The following is a 22,369-nucleotide window of genomic DNA, read 5'->3' on the forward strand; positions in this document are numbered from 1 at the left end:
AATGTATCAGAAATTGCTGTTTTAAACAGAAGTGTGATGGCCATCAACATCTCTTAGTGAAAGACAAGAAACCATTTCGACCTTAGTATTTCGTCATCTTTTTTCCATTCCATCTGTATTAACCTATTTTCATGCTTGTATGATACAAGGAAACCCGCTCCTCATGTACGTGAGCATTCCTAGGTGTTTCATGGTACTTCAGTTGAAAGTCTCAGAAATAAAGGGGCTCTTTTCCTAGGACTAACATTTCATCTTTATATGAAATATAACACTTCATCTTTATATGAAATATAACACTTCATCTTTATATGAAATATAACATATCATCTTTATATGAAATATAACACTTCATCTTTATATGAAATATAACATTTCATCTTTATATGAAATATAACACTTCATCTTTATATGAAATGTAACACTTCATCTTTATATGAAATATAACACTTCATCTTTATATGAAATATAACATTTCATATTTATATGAAATATAACATTTCATCTTTATATGAAATATAACACTCCATCTTTATATGAAATATAAAACTTCATCTTTATATGAAATATAACACTTCATCTTTATATGAAATATAACACTTCATCTTTATATGAAATATAACACTTCATCTTTATATGAAATATAACATTTCATATTTATATGAAATATAACACTTCATCTTTATATGAAATATAACACTCCATCTTTATATGAAATATAACACTTCATCTTTATATGAAATATAACATTTAATCTTTATATGAAATATAATACTTCATCTTTATATGAAATATAACATTTCATCTTTATATGAAATACAACACTTTATCTTTATATGAAATAGAACACTTCATCTTTATATGAAATATAGCATTTCATCGTTATATGAAATATAACATTTCATCTTTATATGAAATATTCCATTAATTTTTCTCCTTTACACCTCAAACACTGAATTCGTAAAAAAGTCAAGAACAGCAATTGAAACATGTTATAGCTACGTTTCTAACAGTCTCTTGATTTTATTGGAGTCCAGGACAAGTATTCTCTTTGTCCGGTGGAGTATCCAGTTTTGTGAGTGTACTTGAGGTAACATCACTAGGATAAGGTGCCTCATCCACAAAAGACAGAGTTAGCTAGCCATATTGAGAACATCTACCTTGGGCAGCGAATAACATGTGATTTTGAATATTTGGTCAGGGTTTACTTCTAGGGAAATCTATCCTCATGCCAAGTTTACCTTGCAAACCCCTGTACAGGGTATTTATTTGCTCCCCCACCGAGCAAATTATGCAAAAGGCCGATTTTTAATGTGAGGAGTGAATGGGGAAATGGGGACCAACTCCCCGGAGAGTAGGGGAGTTGGATAGTGACAATTGGTATGAAGGGTTGTCCCTACATTGACTAAGGTCTTATATATGGGGTTGCCATCACAAATGGTCTTTGCCAGCAGTATCTGCCGGAACAGATGGTATTTATTTGCTCCCCCACCGAGCAAATTAGGCACAAGGCCGATTTTTAAAGTGAGGAGTGAAGGGGAAATGGGGACCAACTCTCCGGGGAGTAGGGGAGCTGGATAGTGACAATTGGTATGAAGGGTTGCCCCTACATTGATCAAGGTCTTATATGGGGAGTTGCCCCCACATATGGTCTTTGCTTTCAGTATCTGCCGGAACAGATGGTATTTATTTGCTCCCCCACCGAGCAAATTAGGCACAAGGCCGATTTTTAATGTGAGGAGTGAAGGGAGGGGGAAGGGAAAAAGGGGACCAGCTCCCGAGAGGTGGGAAATGGGAGCTGGTTAATGTTCAGGCATGTGGGGTTGCCCCCACATCTGGTCTTTGCTAATCATAGCTAGTCATAGCTAGTCATAGCTTGCAGTATCTGCCGGAACAGATGGTGTTTATTTGCTCCCCCACCGAGCAAATTAGGCACAAGGCCGATTTTTAATGTGAGGAGTGAAGGGAGGGGGAAGGGAAAAAGGGGACCAGCTCCCGAGAGGTGGGAAATGGGAGCTGGTTAATGGTCAGGCATGTGGGGTTGCCCCCACATCTGGTCCTTGCTAGTCATAGCTTGCAGCATCTGCCGGAACAGATACTACACTTTGATCCCGGCCTGAAGTCCAAGAACAACCCCTGTACAGAAAGATGATGTCTAGTAGGCATTCAAGTTCTCTCTATTTTGTTTCATTTTACTTCAGTCAGTTCTCAGAAATCAAGGGGCCTACTACATATGAGATTCATAGATATTCAAATGTTCCATTAAAGTTTTTACATCTCAAACACTGAGTTAGTAAAGAAATCGAGATCATAATTTTCCCCTTCTCAATTGACCATTTAAATATGCTGTAGTCTATCTTTTGTTTTTGTCTCTTAGTCTCACTGGATTCGAAAACAAGAATTTATCTAGTCTGGTGGAGTATCCAGCTTTGTGCTATTACTTGAGGTAACATCACTTGGAAAAGGAACACCATTCCTCGTAACAGCTAATGTAAGTTAGCCATAGAAAGGAGATCCTATTTGGGCTGCGAATACTGTGATTTTAAATATTTACTCAGGGTTTACTTCTAGGGAAAAGTACCGCATACCAGATTGTTCTGACAAACTCCCGTACAGAGAGACCTTAAAAACTCGAAGATAGTGTCTAGCAGACATTCAAGTTCTCTGTTGTCTATGTATATGTGTATCTAGATGCATATGTTTCTGAATATGTATTGCGTATTATATGTGTATTTATGTATGCATGTATGTATATGTGTATGTATTTATATATATATATATATATATATATATATATATATGTACATATACATGTATGTAAATATGTATATAGTCAAGTGGGTATGTATGTAAGTGTTCATGTATGTAAGTGTTATATACGGCATAATAAGGTTGATACACCGGTTCTCGTCAGATCGCCGAAGTTAAGCAAGGTTGAGCCTGGCTAGGAACAAATGGGTGATCATTTGAGAATTCTAGACGCTGTATGTGCTCTCTGCTTATCTCAGTATCGTTTCCAGTCGTCCTGAACCGCCACTTGACACTGGTATGTAACAACGCTGACTCAGTAGAGATTACGCCACTCTTACCACAAAAATTCCACTCGCAGGCACCCTTACAATGGGTATCCATAGTAAAGAATTTGAGGACATAATTTTCCTCTCTTTCTATCAGATATCCAAGACTGAAGCATGCTACAATTTATATGGACGTAATTAGCCATGCAGGTACGTACGTGTGTATATTTATTTAGCTTAACTGCCAAAAGGTCAACACGATGTCAGATAGGGTTTTAATAACCCTGCGCACAAGGGGCATTCTGGCTTATAAAAATTCTTGAGCAACCCCATGGTCACTCTCTGGCATGAATAAACTAACCCAGAGAGAAGGTAAATCTAGAGAGAGGTCGAAATTCTAAGACTAAACAGACTCATACCTCCACCTGACAACAATTTTTGAAAATATTTTAAAGTGGCGTTTTCTGATATATAAAAATATTTAACTATCTGAATATCATATATGTGTGTGTGTGTGTGCGTGTGAGTGTGTGTGTGTGAGTGTGTGTGTGTGTGTTTTATTTTTTATTACCGTTTTATCTGTTCGGTTACATATGTTTTGGATGTTGGATCATGTTTACGATCCAACAGCCTCGTCAGACCTTACAGAAATGGTTGTTAGTATTTGGAAGAAGTGTTTTAGGAGAAATACGAGAGAAAATGAAATAAATAAATATAAATATATATATATATATATATATATATATATATATAACTGAATTTGTTCGTGTGTGTCTGTGAGATGTAGAAACGATCTCTACCAAAATATTCTGCAAATTTGTGGTTTGCAGACTTGAAACATGATATATATGGGATCTGAACACGTAAAACAAATTCGATTAGTGTTTTAGCCTATAAAAATAGCTGCTAAGCTTGCAAAACAAAATAAAAATAAAAATTGGAAGGCGGAAGTCGACTAAATGTGGTAGTAGAACCCATGCGTCAATATAGATTTATATCTTGAACAACGTTATTTTTTATGTTTTTTTATATTTGTGTGGACTTAGGTTAAACGGTAAATAATAAGGTTTCATAGCAACATGTTTTGGTTTCGAGTCTATCTGATGGCGCACAACAATTTTATTGTGTGAAAGCACTACTATATATTGAGTGAAATAAAATAATCAATAAAGCATTAGCTCTTCAATAATAAATATAAAACGTGCATGAACTAAAATATCACATTAATGCGTATTTTGCAGCCAGAGAATATATATACAAGGTGCCTTCAATAAGTTTCTAGACTTTTTCATATAAGCACTTTTATTGATAGTACATACATGGACCTCTAGTCATCTTCGAAGTAATCTCCTCCGGCTGCAATGCACTTGATGTACAATTCCAACAACTTCTGGAAGTCCTTTCACTTGTCTGAGAGTGTCAATGACCCTCGCCACAGCATCTTTCATCTCCTTAATTATCTCATAACGAAGCCTCTAAGGTTTACATAGAAATCAGGGAAACCCTGGGGGAGTAAAGTCGTAACAATAGTGAGAATGAGGAACTGTCTTAGTCAAATAGTTTGATCTTCTCTAAGCACCCTTGGAACAAACTTCGTGCATCTTCAGTTCCTTGCGAATTATTGTGTACAGTTCCCACACTGACATCAAACTGTGCACTTATTGTCTCTATAGACGCACGACGGTCCTTATAAGATGACTAACCAAGTTTTATGATTTCTGGATGAAATAAACAGCTACAGCAGGAATTTGAATACACCCTACTAAAGCCTGATTGTCACAGCTAGTGATATGCAATAAAATTCTGCTTTAAACTTGAAAAATGCCACAGACATTTATGGAATACTTCCGACTGCTTTTGGACCATCTTGCAGGAATTGAGCATCAGTTTTTGAGTTGCGTAAATGATTAAAGAACAGCAAGGAATCTGTAAGGGATGATGGGAGGTATGGGGGTCGTACGGAAGTCAGAACACCAGTGTTGAATGGCCAAATAAAGAATTTTATGGCTAATAACCGTCGTGTATCTATGGAGACAATAAGCACACAATTTATGTCAGTGCAGGAATTGTATGCACAATTATTCTCAAACAAGAGAAATGACTTCCACGAGGCCTTCCAGAAGTTGTTGGAACGGTACAAAAAGTACATTGCAGCCGGAGGAGATTACTTCAAAGAGGACTAAGTGGATATGTGCGTATTAACAATAAAAGTACGCATATGAAAAAGGTTTGCAAACTTATTAAAGGACCATCGTATGTCGTAATTCTCACAACACACTATAAATGTAACTGTGCGGATGCGCGGATGTAAATGCACGAGAAGTGACGTCATTGCTGGGGGAAAGAAGGACTATAAAAATACGAGAAAGACAAATATCTTGGGAGAGAGGAGATAATGTTCGAAATCTCGTGAAATGGGTGACGTCACAGTGTAACCGACAATGAAATAAATAAGAAAGCGAAGTTTCTTATTCTTTGCATTGGCCTTTTTTTTTCTTTTTTTTTTTTTTTACATAGGCATCACCACATTATCAAGGCCCAGAGGCCACTCAAGGATAAGGGTTAAAGAGTGTACAGTAGAAATTGGACATTATAGTAATCATTAGTAATGAAAATTTGGTAAAGTTGATAACTTATATGGAACGGCTCATCAAGAACTTATTTACGTTAGACTTGAAGACAACCATATTGTAGTCAGCCGGAAAGCAGGAAAACGGAAGACAATTCCACAGGCGTGCAGTTCTAAGAAAAAAGCTTTGTTCATGGAATCTACGTTTAGGTTTAGGCACAGATAAAGAGTAGGGGGAATTATTGATAGTGTTTACAGCTAGACGAGTGTTTCTTGTGAAAGTTTGGCGAGGGGGGACCATAGATTGAAGCTCATTCGAACACTTTCCATGAAAATAACGATACATCAGAGACAAACTCGCAACATCTCTTCTGTGAGATAAAGGTTGCAAGGAAGAGAAAAGGACATCTCCTACGAGGCTACGAAGTCTATTTTGAACTCTATCAAGGCAGGCCAAGTCCTTTCTAGCAGCACCTGCCCAGATGTGGCAACAGTATTCCATCCTTGGACGTACCTGGCTCTCAGCAGTGAGATATCTACCGGATCGATAGAAAGATCCCACCATTTTTCCAGCGGCCTTGGCAACAGATTTGATGTACGTATTCCATTTAAGATCAGGAGTAATGGTCAATCCCAGAAGCTTGTCAAAACTTGAGGCCTCCTGAAGACGAGAGCCATTCATTTCAATTGATGTCAGATGTGGATCAGAATGTTGATGATGTAAAGAGAGAAGCTTGGTTTTAGATGCATTAAAAGTAACCAGCCATTCTTTACCCCATTGTACTACGTGCTCAAGATCAGAGGAGAGAGAATTGGAGAGAACTTGGTCGTTTACTGTCTTAGATGTGCTACCATAAATGGTAGTGTCGTCAGCATAGATGTCTACAAATGATGTAAGGATGTGATTTGAAAGATCATTAATGTAGATCAGGAAAAGAGTTAAGCCCAGGATGGACCCCTGAGGGACACCGGCATTAATACTGTGAGCTTCTGATTTTTGCCTCTTAACTACTACTCTTATGAACCTATCAGAAAGAAATGATTTAATAATTGAGAAGACATTTCCAGCAATACCATAGCTAGAGATCTTATGAAGTAAACCTTTATGCCATACCCTATCAAAGGCCTTAGATATGTCAAGAGCAATTGCCCTAGAAAAGTTGCCTCCGTCGAGAGATTTGCTAATCCTATGAGATATAACTGTAAGCACATCTGCTGTAGATCTAGCAGAACGGAAACCATATTGAGTGTCACTAAGAAGGTTATTTTTGTCGAGATGGTTGATTACTTCTGTATTTAACACAGATTCCAGCAACTTACTCATGACGCACTGGAGACTTATTGGCCTGTACTGAGAGGGGGATGAGCGATCACCTGAATTCTTAAATACAGGGCATACTGATGAAATTTTCCAGGGAGATAAGAAACTATTCTCCTTAAGACAACGTTTAAACAGTTTTGTAAGTATGGGCGCTAGTTCAGGTTGAAGTTTTTTGAGAACTATAATTGGAATACCGTCAGGGCCAGTTGCTTTACTGGAATCAAGGTTTTTGATTAGCTTGGCAACATCACGTACAGATATACGTATATCACATAGCGTGTTTTCTGATACAGGAGGAAATATTGGGGGTTGGCAGCCTTGATCGCAAAGCCTTGATCGCATGGCCTCCTTTACGACTGAAACTGCACATAACATGTGTTGGTCCGCAGACAAAGCTGAATAACAGTACATTAAAGCATTCGAAATAAATAGATTTCCTCTTCTTTTTACGTGCCATTTTGGACTTCCAGCCATGATTCAAATTCCTGTCAACATATCTCTCAATCGACTTCTACTTCTAATGAAATTTTCCCCATTTCCTTCCGTAATTCTGTTTTAAATTTCCAAGTTCACTCTATTTTGACTCCCCGAATATTTAGGAGAGTTCTTGGTTTTAGAACAGACGAGGTGCTTTCCTAATTTTGTTGTAAATTTCTATGATAAGATACAGTACGGCAAACGAATTATTCTATGGCTTTTGTTTCTAGCATCGCTCTTGCTTTTATTAAATAGACACAAACAGTTTGTGCAATTCGCATAAAACACATTACATAGTCGATGAGATCAATGTCTGTTTTACTCAAGATATTACGATATGTTGTGTAATTAGATCTCGAGATGTAATAGAAAGATTATATGGGATATGAATGGCGGAGAACTGCAAATCTCTGGCTACGCGAAACGTGGCTGAATCGATTGCTGTCTAAAGGAAAGTTTTTATTAAAGCCACGTAATGAATGAAAGAAAACCCGAATTTTTTTTTATTTCTTTTGCATACTCTTAAATGATAACGAATGGCCTCCCATGCTAAAATGAGTCTTGGAAATCAATAAAAGAAGTTTGCGTTTGTTTATTATGTCGAAAAGTTCGATTTATAAACAAATAATGTTTGCTTAAAAAAATCTTCGTTGAATTGGCTTACTACTTAAACATTTTTAACAGCTACAGCAGGAATTAGAATACACCCTACCAAAGCCTGATTGTCACAGTTAGTGAATTTCAAAAATGCAATCTGGACGTGAGGTTACTTTAGAAGAACGTTATGCGATAAAATTCTGCTTTAAACTTGCAAAATGCCACAGAAATGTATGGAATGCTTCAGACTGCTTTTGGACCATCTTGCATGAATCGAGCATCAGTTTTTGAGAATTGTAAAGGATGAAAACCGATTAAAAAGTTTCCACATGTCCGAATATCTTATATATCAGTTTTCACGTCTGTAGATCAAAAGTTCGTTGAGTATATAGGTTAAGAAGTGTCCACGCACATATTTTCACTTTTATAAATATATATATATATATATATTAGATATATATAATATTTAATATTTTTATTTTATAGACTAATATTGTCTATACAAATAAAGTCGCTAAACTGAACATGACACTGTTTCAGACAAGTGGTCTTGACCGACCACTTGTCTGAAACAGTGTCATGTTCAGTGCGACGGCTATGTAAATACAATATTATATTTTGCTCTTTTTATCGGTCACTCTTAACCTCGTTTTAATTCATGAGTTTTCTTTTCTGAATACCTTTAACTTAGTATATACTAATATGTATATATATATATATATATATATATATATATATATATAAGAGAGAGAATGACAGAAGACACAGAATCATATAATATAAATATAATGTATATATATATATATATATATATATATATATATATGTTATAAATATATATGGCGATTAAGCTACAGAGAATATTCCGCGTTTCAAAACGCGGAATATTCTGTGTAGCTTAATCGCCATATATATTTTATAACTTACTACCTAGCTCTACCTACGTGTTGAGAAATGTTAAAATAAATACTTGAAGTTCACGCATAAATTTATACTTTCGTATATTAATGTATGTGATTAAATGAAGTAGTTATATATATATATATATATATATATATATATATATATATATATATATATAATTGATATGTAGTTTGCTTGAAGCATTGTTTGGGATAGGTATGTAGTAGAGAATTAGAAGGCTATCACAATTCGAGGAATGAGTCGTTGTTGTTGTTGGACGAAGACAAGTGGCGATTTACTAATCAATAAGTACGTACATATATGCCAATATATACATATACTTATTCAGTTGTATTAAATACAAACGTCTTACTTGTTATGTTTGCGACAATATCCATTATTAATTTCGGAAAAAAATTCCTTTTTCAAATGGTAGACGTGACAGATCGATTCAAAGCATGCTAGATGATGAAGAGGGAATGTGATGGCTGTGTGGAGCCTCGAAGCAAATGTAAGGAGGGGTTTAACATATTTTTGTTCCTTTTTCTTTATAAAAAATTTTTTGTATATGTATATATTTTATTTATTTATTTTTATTTTTTTAGTTTATAACTTGTTGCTTTAGAGTAAGCTTTTTTAATTTTGTATATTTTCTGTATATTTTGTTGTCTTTATTATCCTTTTTTTCTGCTGATCTGTATTATTCATTTATTTGTTTAATTTATTAACATCCTAGCATATTCAGTGGGATGACTTGGTGTATCTAGGTCACGTAAGTCGCTAGTAGGCTGTTACTGCTAAGCTTTTGGAGTAGAGAAGTGAAAGGGGATGTGAGAGAGTAGGGAGGTGTGCGGGATGAGGCGCTCTCAATCGGCTGTTGAGGTGTTTAGGTTAGCGGTGTGGTTGTCAGGAATAGGAAGATAGCTGGGAAGAGGGCGCTGGATTGACATTCCTTGGGAATTGTTAATTTATTTATTTTAATAAAACTATAAGTGGTTATAGATGGAACATTTTTTTTCTATTTAATTCTTTATTATTATTTGTTTATTAATTTATTTGTGTTTGTTGCTAGTGTTTATTTGGGTTTGAATAGGTGGGTTAGCTTAAATCAAACGTTTTTTTTTATTGGTTTATGTTATTTTATATATATATTGCTGTTATTTACTTATTTGTTTGATTTCTTACTTTTATTTTTTATATAATTTATATACCGGCGGGGAGGGGGGGCTAGTGGTATGGCTCTGTCTGGACTGTGAGTTAGTGTATGGGCGGTGTTCAGTGGTGTACCTGTTCTAATGGGTTATGGTTGTAATGGTAAGTATATATATATATATATATATATATATATATATATATATATATTCAGATAATTAGGTGACACTTTATATTTATTTATACAGTTTATCAGTGCAAAACTCTGTATAGTTTTTTTGTCATTTTTTTTTTCAACACGGCGGGCTATCTTTCTCGCGTTTTACCCGAGAGAGTGGAGAAATTCGCCAAACGTTTTCAACCCACCTGGCTGGCCTTTAGTTACTATGGTATAGTGAATGTTCATTGGTGAGTTAACTGATCAGTAGGGCTATGACAAGAGCATGTTCTTTTCATTATTTTGAACCTCGTGTATATATCAGTTAATATCTTTTATGCTTTAGATAGAGTGATGTGGTTCTCGGTTGATTAACTGTGTCTAACTGTGTCGGATATATACTCGAGAGAAATGAAAGGAATATTCTCTTGTCATAGTCCTACTGACGAGATAATGCGCCTGTAAATATTTGTATACGCTGTCTCTACCATAAACGCGGTCCGATGGTTGATGTTCGTTTTTTTTTTGTTTTTTTTGTGTTTTTTTTTTTTTTTTTTTTTTTTTTTTTTGAGCTCAAATGAGCAATGCCTACAAGGTGGGAAGCTGCAGGTCGCAATGTGTGACGGGCAAAATGGTCGTGTTTTCTGTTAGAAGTTTTCTAAATTATTCTTGAGTGTCTTATATGTAATTGAGCTTTGATAGCTTGTGCTCAAAGACACGGGGGAGGTCCATGTCGGGCGGTCGGAAATGGCGATAAGACTCATACTAAGGTAATTAGCCCGCCATATTGAAAAAATGGAGAAAAAAATATTTAGAGCTTAGTGCTGATATTCCATCGGACTATATATATATATATACATATATATATATATATATATATATATATATATATATATATATATGTATATATATATATATTAAGAAGATAAAAAGTAAAGTTACAAAGGGGCTTTATTACATTATCAAGTCAATATAGGTTACAGAAAGAGAAATGGAGGGAAAAACCTATTTAGGCCATAGAAAAAAATAAGGTGGTATAATATAAAGAAAAGACAGGTAAGCAATAAATACTAAAGATATATATATATAATAGATATAAGAAAATAAACTAATAAGAACTATTTGATTCATAAAACTATTTTTAAAAATTCAAAAAATTTGACAATTCTTAACAGTTTCTAAAAAGAAATGTTCAAAAAGTCCAAAATAAATTCCAATAAATTTCTGATTGAAAAAAATTAGATAAAAAAATATGAATAAAGTACTGAAGAAATAAAAGAAAAGAGTAATAAAAACGAAACAGAAATCAGAGGAAAGTTAAAATATAAATCAACTCAAATTCTTGGAAGATAATCCATTAAGAATAATGTTTACTTCAAGATAAAGTTAATCGAAATTCAATATCTGGTATACTCGCAAGCAGAATAATCTAGAAGAAAATTTCAATGTCCGTGATGAGCCTAAAAAAGCAATGATTAAGTAATCTGAAGAATAATAAGCATCCGGGTTCTTGAATAAAAGAATCCTCACAAAAGAAACATATATCCGATCTCCGTGTGAGTCTGGAGGAAGGAGAAAGGAACCAGGTAAAATGAACATGTGGCAGCGAGAAACTTTTTTAAGAAAAAATGCCGATGCGGATTTTTATATATTTCTATTCCCGTTTTGTTTGTTTGTCCATTTTGAAATATCATCAATACTAAATACGCCAATATTATTTGCAATCAAAATAAGAAATACCTTTTCAGAGATATTGTCAATATAAATAAGCACTATATTTTTGTAATCAACATAAAAAGTACCATTTTCTGAAATATCGTCAATACTAAATATGCCAATATTGTTTGCAATCAAAATAACAAATACTCTTTTCAGAAATAAAAACAATATTTTCTTATCGACATAAAAAATACAATTTAAAAAATAGTCAATACGTAATGCACATATATTGTTTTAAAATCAAAATGAAAAATCCTTCTCAGAAATATTGTCAATACCTAATAATCTCATATTTTAACAATCTAAATACAACTTTAGACAAGGGTTAATTCCACTAAATTTTTCTGAACAAGAAATAACAGATTATTCTACTAGAAGTTTATAAGTGTAAAAGTATTTGTATGAAGCGACAAAAAATACTGTGCAGGGAAATCTCTTGGGACATTTCAGCGAATAAATTACGATTTGACAAGATTTTTATCCTTCTCTTTTTTTTCATCCCGAGATGCAACAGGACTTTGTAACTGATCCACGCATTATTCATTAATATTCATGAGGCATCGCAAACGGCAATCTGTCACACAACTAAGACTACGATTGATAATGTCGCCGGCTTACATCTCCTTGTGTAAAACAAGACGAACAATGTCGAAGTTTCTAGTTTTTTTGTTGTTTCTGTTCCTTTTGACTTTTCTTTTTATTGCCTGGTCCTTCTGGCTTTGAATGAAGTTCTATGCTATCATCATTGTCATGGTTTTCTGCAGAAACTTTTATTTTATTTTCGTATATGCATGTATGAATATGTGTATAATACGCAACGGTGGAAAGGTTACACGTTGGTAAAACCGAGACAGTCGCAGATTAATAATTCCGCCTGCCATGTTCATGTCAACAACATCACGAGAATTAGAGATACATCTTTTGTATTGCTGCTGTGTTTAGAATTATGGCACACTGATATATGAAAATATAGCAATATGTCTTCATTGTCGGTCATAATTATGGATGCTTCCTTGTTATGAAATGAATGAACGCATGGCAATTCGACCGATTCTTTTTCGTAAGGTTCAAATTGAACACCAACAACTATATCCTTTCCGGTTTTCAGTATATAACCATCCTTCTTGACAATTGATCAAGTTTGTTGCTTCTTCATATAAGGCTGAAAATTTTTATTCAAATGACCTCTTTGTACATCTGATAATTATTTTATTGTGCTTGTATTTGGCCAAGTGTGCGCTTTTCTTAAAAATATTTCTTGGTAAACACGGTCTAGATATTAAACAAGATTTTAGGTCCATATTTTTTATTCAAGTAACATTTGATACATTTGATAACTATTTTATTGTTTCTCGCATTTGTCGCCAAGTGTACGATTTTGTTAAAATGATTTCTCCCTATATATAGCATGGATATCCAAGACATGTGTATCGTTTATGGGATTCCTCTCGCAACTATGTAGTTTTAACAATGCAATAAATAATGTATTTAAATGTTTTTTATGGAGGATGACACTTGTCGTACCTTGCTTCTTTACAATCTACTGCGATTCGAAACGTATGTTTTAGCCACGCCTCCAATCACGATACAGTGGAACACTTTCGGTTTACAAAAAGGAGACAAAAGAGGACAGATGAATATCATTTTCTTAGACAATGTCGTCTTACTACAACATCTATACACACACACATATATATATACATACAAACAAATGTATACCAATGAATAGCCATAAACTCACATATCCATGCATAGCCACCATGTAAACAAACATACATATATACATATACATACACACAAATACGTGTGCACACACACAGACACATACACACACACATACACACACATATATATGTGCATATTGTTGCTTAACTTCAGTGATGTGACGGAAACCGTCAAACGTGATTATGAATATATATATATATATATATATATATATATATATATATATATATATATATATATTAAGCAACAATGAGCCTGGTCAGTGCTAGATGGGTGACCATTTGGAAATTCCAGGTACTCTATGTGCTCTCCGCTTATCTTGGCATTGTTTACAGTCGTCCTAGACTTCTCCTTGTCACTGGACTCAAGCTCTGCCGATTAATGAGAGGAGTGGCTGGTGATTGCGCAACCCTTGTCACACAATTACACGCACAGCTGCCCCTACAGTGGGTATTCATTGTCTTTCGAGACTGAACAGAGGCATCGATATATACAGAAAATACCCCCCCCCAAAAAAAAAGCTAAATGGAGACTATCTAGAACATATGCTGTAGAACGGAGAAGAAAAAAGTCAAAGACCCTAGTGTTTTGATGTGATGTTTTGAATATAATAAACTAGTTATGACAAAAGTTTCATTTCATTCGGACAAAACACTAAGAACGGGACCTAATTAGAGTTGGGGCCCGTTTTCTGGGGTCACCCTATATATATATATATATATATATATATATATATATATATATATATATATATATATATATATATATATATATAGGCGTATGTATTAGATATTATTAGATATGGCATAATAGAATCATAGGATTAAATGAGTTATGTATAAAAATTACATAAAAAAAAATAACGAAACATACAGGCTTAACGGAAGTATGCATAGAGGATGTGAAGTTTAAGGGGGCAAACTCAGACAAACATTCAGTTTGGAGTTTTGTTAGGTGAATAGTGAAGCACTGCAATACCTTTCCGGCAAGTTCTGCAGCTGCGCTGCTTCCGACCATATTGCCTTGCATTTCCGTCGAACTTGTCTGCAACGCCGAGAGGTGGCCTCTGGTAACCGGGCAAATATAGGTCTCTATATCACTTGCCAAGGCCTGCATCCGGCAAAAACAACTCCAGATTCAATATAACTACAGCAGACGTTGCATTGCATTAGACTAGATGCAGAATTCAACTGTCTCATTAAAGAGGAGGTTTCCATCACAATATAGAACATATATAAATTAAGAAATGATAATGAAAAATAAAAATATAAAACTATTTATTACGTAAATTGAAAATTAAAATTGACAATTCAATGTTAAAATTGGTGTAAAATATTTCTATAACTCTGACATTTGATGTATTCATTAAACCTTGATATTATATTTTCAATACATATATTCAATAAATAAAATATAATCATATAAATAAACATAAAGGGATATATGCTAAAATTATATTTTATTATAAAGAAAGGAATTTTGTCTATGTGTGTGTGAATTCATTCCCTATGGACTCCTTAACGGCTAAGCGTATTTTTCGGAAATTTAACACAAATACACTTTATGTGCCTGGCAGTGTTCTTAGAAATGTTTTGTACCAGAATGTCTTCGATAAGTATCGATAATCGATAATCGAAAAAATCGAAAAGGAAGGTAAGGGCGATTTTGACCAAGTTAACGCCTTATACAATCTAACACTACCAGCGCATTGGTGAAGTTTTTTTACCACACAAGCAGAAAAGCCCGACATATAAAATCAACGGTAAGATCTTTTATATAACAGGGGCGCGTTCAAAACGAATGTTTCTGTTTAGAGCATAGTTCAATTATGATACTTGACTTTTGCATTTTAAACTGTAATTCAAGCCATTATATATAAAATAATTTTATGAAATCAACAGTAGGTTCTGTACAATGTAATGTAAACTCTAATACAATATTGCAATAACCCTTGTCCCTGAGTGGCTTCCGGGCCTTGATAAGTGGTGATCACTGTGTAAAAAAAGTCACTGCGGGGAGACATGCGAAGCTTTTTCTGGTGCATGGCGCCCGTTCCTAACTCGAGTAATAAATCAATCGATTTGATTGAAAAATAGGCGATTTAATCGATTTTGATGACAATAAAATGTGGCAGGGTCAACCATCCGTTGATCCTCGTTCAACGTCGGGTTTCTCTGTTAGTAAGGAATACAATTCGCAAGTAAATATCAAGAGGAAAATTAGAGAGAAAATATTTAAAAGCAATAGTTGAAATAGTTTTTTTATTGATTGTATCATATATCTATATTAATAAAAACTTATTTCGTATAAAAACGAAAATGCAAACTATAAATCGAAAAATCGAAACAAATCGAAAAAAATATGAAAAGTGGAATAAATAAACGGAAATTTAAAACTTAGAAACAATTCGTTCTGAGATTCAAATTTTGTACAGTACAGAAGGAAAAGGAAATGTGTAGATGTTAATCTTTATTAACCGTTGTGGTAACAAAGATAAAACATGGGATTAATATTATATTTCTGAGTGTTTGAGATGAGGATTATATGGATTCTTCAAACTAGCATTATCATCCAAAGTCTTATGTTCACAACGTTTCGGATGACGAAACCTCCGGCCTTTTCAGGGCCATCTTGTGAAACTCAGAAATATTTCTGTCAACTTCAGGTGTTTTTTTGTTTTTTTTGTCGAATTCGAAAATCTGCACGGAATGTCAACCGGAACCCTTTATTTAATGCATCTATGACTGGGTATAAATCCTATCTAATTCGCAATTGCATTTTGACTGTCGTTTGCACTGAAGATTGAACTTTCCAACTTGCAGAAGCGTATAGTTTACAACTTCATTTTTATCAAGCAGTTTATCCACTACGCTACGCTACGCAAGTATTCAACCCCTGCGGATTAAATTAAGAGTACCGTTAAAAATTCCATGCAAATTCCCGAGTTCGGCAGAAAAATTATTGAGTTCCACAGAAAGATTTCCAAGTTTAACAGAACGATTCCTGAGTTCGACAAGACAACCTAAAGAAGGCTACATCGACTGAAACATTGTGAAAAGAACATTTCAGATGACAACAGAAAATAATGAATACATAAGTTTACAAAAAAATAATAAATGCATGAGTTTACAATATATGTGCGTGTGCAGTCAGCACCAGCCCTATCAAGGTTTAACCGGCTTTCTCCGGAGGAGGAAGTTTCATGGGAGTATGAAATTCACAAGCGGCCCCCAGTCGCATGCATATCACCGTTAGGGGAGATGACGACGTTAGGTTTTTGCAACTTTTTGCAGGGAGGTGTCGACGTCTTCCTACATACAGCACCTGGTATTCCAAATTGGTCACCCATTTTAGTAATGACCAGGCTCAACGTTGTTTAACTTCGGTGATCTGATGGGAACCGGTGTGTAAACGTGATTATGCCGTATATTTACAATATGAAGGTTAATTGATCTAAGTCAAACTGAATTAATTTTTTTTTTGTTAGAATATATCTTAGAATTGATGAAATTTCATCAAAATCAAACTGTAAATGTCATCCCCTCTTAGACGAAATGCAATATTAGTATGATTTAATTTCGAATAAAACAATCTTTATTGAAATCCTTTGAAATTAATAATTTGTGTAATTATTTATGGACTTTTATTCTTATCTTCATTGTTGCTGTTGTTTCATTATGTTTTGGCAAATTAAACATCTGGCCTACTTTGGATAGGATTGAAACCGCTTTCTTCAGAAAATGCTCACCTGGAAGCGTAGAAATTCAACATCTCTATCCACTGCGCCCACTAGGCCGTTGATAAATTTATTGTAATTTTCTTTATCTCGTAACGAGTGTAATATCTTACGAGTAAAATGTCTCGACTGTTGACCAAATGTCGTGTTGTGGATCTCAGTCTTAAACACAAGCTACATTCATCCAAATTTTAGTGCTGTGATACAACAAAACAAATGTCTGATAATAATCATTACACACATACACACACACACACATATATATGTGTGTGTGTGTTTACATAAGATCAGAAAAAACATTGGTACCGTCTGTTTCAAATCTAAAACTAAGAGGACCAAAGATAAAAATGGACTAAAGAGAGTCCGACGTAGACAATCGGATATTTGCCTTCCTTGTATGAAGTTTCAATCGATTAAATCGGTGTTTTAATGTTCATCTGTAAAACATCAATTATATAAATCTCACCTGTCTGTTTGAATGTATGTATGTATGTATGTATGTAATCTGTATTATGTATATATGCATGTATGTATATGTATGTATCTCTGCTTAAAACTTTCGACAGAGGCGACGGATTTTCACGAGATTTTACCGTTTTGAAGCTCGATCTTCGGACGACAAATATCGAAAAATTAACTAAAAACGTTAATTCCTTCACCCTCAACTTGGCACTTTTCTACAAGGAGGAGTCGATTTTTTCGCCGATATTTTCGAAAGTCATCCCTCTTTTCGATTTACTAGCCTTAATTTAAACCCTCGCCATTTCCGGCTTGCTGATGGACGCAACGGCAAACGCGTCACTTTTTTTTCACGTTCTTTTCCTCTTTCGTGGTATGGGTTCGAGCCTGTCTATCTACTACCATTTTTTTTTTGTTGTTGTTTTTGCTCAGCGCACACCGCCAGACACCCGGGCAACGCCGGGCACCCAGGCTTGTCAATAATATAAACTTCACTTGTCTGTTTAAATTTATGTATGTATGTATTTATATATATGTATGTATGTATGCCTAAAACTTTCGACAGAGGCGACGGATTTTCACAAGATCGGTATCGGTTTGCAAGTCGACCCTTCGGACGACAAATATCGAAAAATCGACTAAAAATATTAATTCCTCCACCCCCAACTAAGCTCTTTTCTACAGGGAGGGGTCGCTTTTTTCGCCAATATTTTCGAAAGTCATCCTTCGTTTCGATTGAGTAGCCTTAATTTAAACATTCGCCGCTTCCGGTTTGGCGATGGACGCATCAACAAAGACATCACGTTTTTTTTACGTTCTTTTCCTCCTTCACGCTTCGGGTTCGAACCTGCCTGCCTACTACGACTTTTTTTTTTTTTTTTTTTTTTGCTCAACACACATCTCCAAACACCTGGGCACCCAGGTTTGTATATAAATAAATATTACGCTCTTTATTTAAAATTTTCCATAATAATCGAGCCCTCTGCTAAGATTCACTTCCACTAATCTTACATAGGTATCTCTCTCTCTCTCTCTATATATATATATATATATATATATATATATATATAAATATATATATATATATATATATATATAGTAATTTATAAAATATATATGGCGATTAAGCTACACTGAATATTCCCGGTTTCATCCACTCTAGAACTCTTCAGGCTTATGCGCGAATTCTGTGGTTGTTTATCGTTTTTATATGCTTCAAGAAAAAACGATAAAAAACCACAGAATTCGCGCATAAGCCTGAAGAGTCCTAGAGTGGATGAAACGCAGAATATTCAGTGTAGCTTAATCGCCATATATATTTTATAAATTACTAACTAGCTCTACCTACGTATTGAGCACTTTTGAAGTAAATACTTAAAGTTTACGCATAAATCTATACTTTGGTATATTAATTTTATGTGAGTAAATTAAGTAATTGTATATATATATATATATATATATATATATATATATATATGAGTGCGTGTGTGTGTGCGCGCGTGTGTGTATATTATATATATATATATATATATATATATATATATATATATATATATATATATATATATCCGACTGCCATTTTTATAAAGATTTAATCTTCATTTTTTTATCTTAAAAGCAATTCATTTTAATTATGCCTTCAAGTTCAATATTGTTTAATACTCTATTAAATAAACAAAATCTAACTTTAATTTGCAAGAAGGACAGAATTGGAAAGAATTAAAGAAAAACGAACAAATAACAAGAATAAAAAAATATATGTTTCTAATATAACGTAAGTGCAAAAATTGCTTTCGGATATTTTTCATCTTCGACATCATATAAAAATATTGCTTTTATTTAGAGATCTTCGACGCATAGGCTGATTTTGTAAACTTTGATATTAAATATCTAAGAAGATACGAACGCAAGTTATTATAAAAAATGCACTGTATGACCAGGTCGTCTGCGATTTGAATTTTTAAAAATAATTTGTTGTTTATACTTGTTTAAGCATCTCCCTCTTAAACTTTCTTTATTCAACCCATTCCAAAATACGCAGACCATGTAAACTGTTTATGTAATATAGTGCATATGAATGCGTGGGGAAATATCAGCAGCAGCACAGGATGACTGGCTTGCGAAAAGATTATTTATATTTATTTCCTTATTGTATCCTATATATATATATAAATATATATATGTTTGTGTGTGTATGTGTGTGTGTGCCAAAGCGCATTTGCGCGTATGAAAATGCATATAAAATCCGAAATGACGCCACGTTTAGGAAAAAAAAATTACTATAAAAAGAAGTGAGAGCGCGTGAAAGAAGACGTTCACGTAAGAGACGTCATATCAGTAACGAGAAGTCACGAATGGCTGGAGCATGATGAAATAAATGTTCTCGTTAGTTTGAATTATTCTTTATCATTGTCTCCTTTGCGACGCAGACTGCTACAAGGTGTAGGTCACATGTGTAACGTTATATGAATCAGTATACACACATATAACTATATATATATGTATATATATATATATATATATATATATATATATACATCTGTCAATATATTGTGTAAAAAGTAAAAGCGCCGAACACAACTAAAATTAGTCCTCGCGCGAAAGCGAAGGACACAAAATGTTTTAAATAATAATAATAATAGAATAACAATAACAAAGTCTTTCGTTAGCGAGGACTACTATTGAGCGTAACCAGTTATACACTCCTTTTGAAATTTTCATCTCTATTTTTTTCGTCATCTACTGAATATTTTTGATGAAACCTATATTAAATATGTTCCTTATTAAATTGTAAAGATTTTTATTCTGAAAGAAGTTTTTAAAAAATTAATCTAAAAAAAGTTATTTTAAAGTTTTTGTTAAAAAAATTCAGATTTTCTTATTATTCAGACATGTATGACAAAGAGAGCGTTGCAAAAAAGAGTTGTGGAGTGAGGAGAATTACAAACTGCAACAGAGAGAATATTCAGACCTGTAATAATACAAAGAGGGGGTTGCAAAAATGAGTTGTGGTGTGAGAAGAAATACAATCTGAAATAGAGAGTAGGGCAGTTTTTATAAATACATACAAAATCGCATTCATCTTTTTTTAAATCCAAATTAATAAATTAAATAAAATATAATCTTAAAAAGGTAGGATACAAGTTAGAAAAGCATTTCATCCAAGGCATGAAAATTGTTAAACAAAATGTTTTTACTATAGGCTTTAAAAATAAAGGTACAATATTCAATTTGAAATTTATTTATCTTCAAAGTGCACTTTTATACATTTTACAAAGTAAGGTATTAAATTTGCATACCTTACTTTGTAAAATTTATAAAAATACACTTTGAAGATAAATACATTTCAAATTGAATCTTGGACCTTTATTTTTAAAGCCTATAGTAAAAACATTTTGTTTAACAAGTTTCATGCCTTGGATGAAATGCTTTTCTAACTTGTAAAACAGTTTAATACGTTTAAAATTATTTTACTCAATATACTAATATACTGAGTACCTTTATCATGCACTCTATTTTGCTCTTATTGCTATGTATATTATCATATAGCCACATCGGCTTTATGGGGACATCCAACTAAATCCCTGTGTTTTTTTTACTTATTTTGTTTCCGCCGATTGTTCCTTTTTCTCTATTCAAGAAGTGTTTTTACGAATGCAGATAAATTCCACGTATTATCTTCTCTTACACAGAATCATAAGATATGTGGAGGATTGGAATGTTCCAATGTTACTATTTCAATAAATAACGTCGTTATTTTAAAGAAGTTAGATAGAAAACCGTTCTCTTCTTTCTTTTTGTACAAGTATCTATACTAATAATATGATGCATCATCTTATGAGCTTTCTGTATTTCAGTATATAAATTCTTGCCAACATATATAGGGTTTTTCATTGTTTGTCTAATGCTAGAAGGCTATTCATGAGAATAATTTTTTTTACCTAAACCGACATAGATCATATAATGCTTATTGTTTGACAAAAGAATCGCAAAGAATATTACGAAGCCATTCACGTTAGAAGTCTCGCATAATTCATGCAGCATTCTAAACCTTTAACGCCAAATCACTTCGCCTCATTCAACTCCTTCTAATCTATTATGTGCAACACAATAAGAAATTGGTGCTCAATCCTTAGGGCTTATTCACCTTCTCTAAGTAGACAGCAAAACAATTGGAATGTTTCATTATTTTGAATTGTGTTTTACAAAGTCATAGATGTTTTATGACCATTGCTATAAGCTGCATGTCAAATCTCAGTCGTAAACTTGCAGATATAATTGACAAAATATTAATAGTCTCTAAAATTCTTTATATTACACTAGCTTTGTCCGGCTTTGTCCGGCTTTGCCTGGCTTGGTCTGGTCGTAAAATACGCTTAAATGTGATATTTTCATTTGTCCAGATTTCGTATATATTATAATAGTCTTGATTTCAAAGTAGACAAGCCAAAATCTATATTGTCCCCCGACTGATTTTCTGGCTATTTTCCCCATTCAAACCTCTGGTCTGATGTAAATCACCAGGCTAAAACAGCCAAAT

At 33.7% G+C, this 22,369-nt stretch overlaps 1 pseudogene; it reads right to left on the minus strand.

Moving 5' to 3' along the window:
• Positions 1-16,946: 16,946 nt before the first annotated feature.
• On the minus strand, positions 16,947-17,064 carry LOC145247733 (5S ribosomal RNA; annotated as a pseudogene).
• Between the last annotated feature and the right edge of the window lie 5,305 nt (positions 17,065-22,369).

The sequence above is a fragment of the Euprymna scolopes genome, chromosome 25, assembly GCF_053919585.1.
Source record: "Euprymna scolopes isolate OS-2025 chromosome 25, ASM5391958v1, whole genome shotgun sequence".
NCBI classification, from domain to species: Eukaryota; Metazoa; Mollusca; class Cephalopoda; order Sepiida; family Sepiolidae; genus Euprymna; species Euprymna scolopes.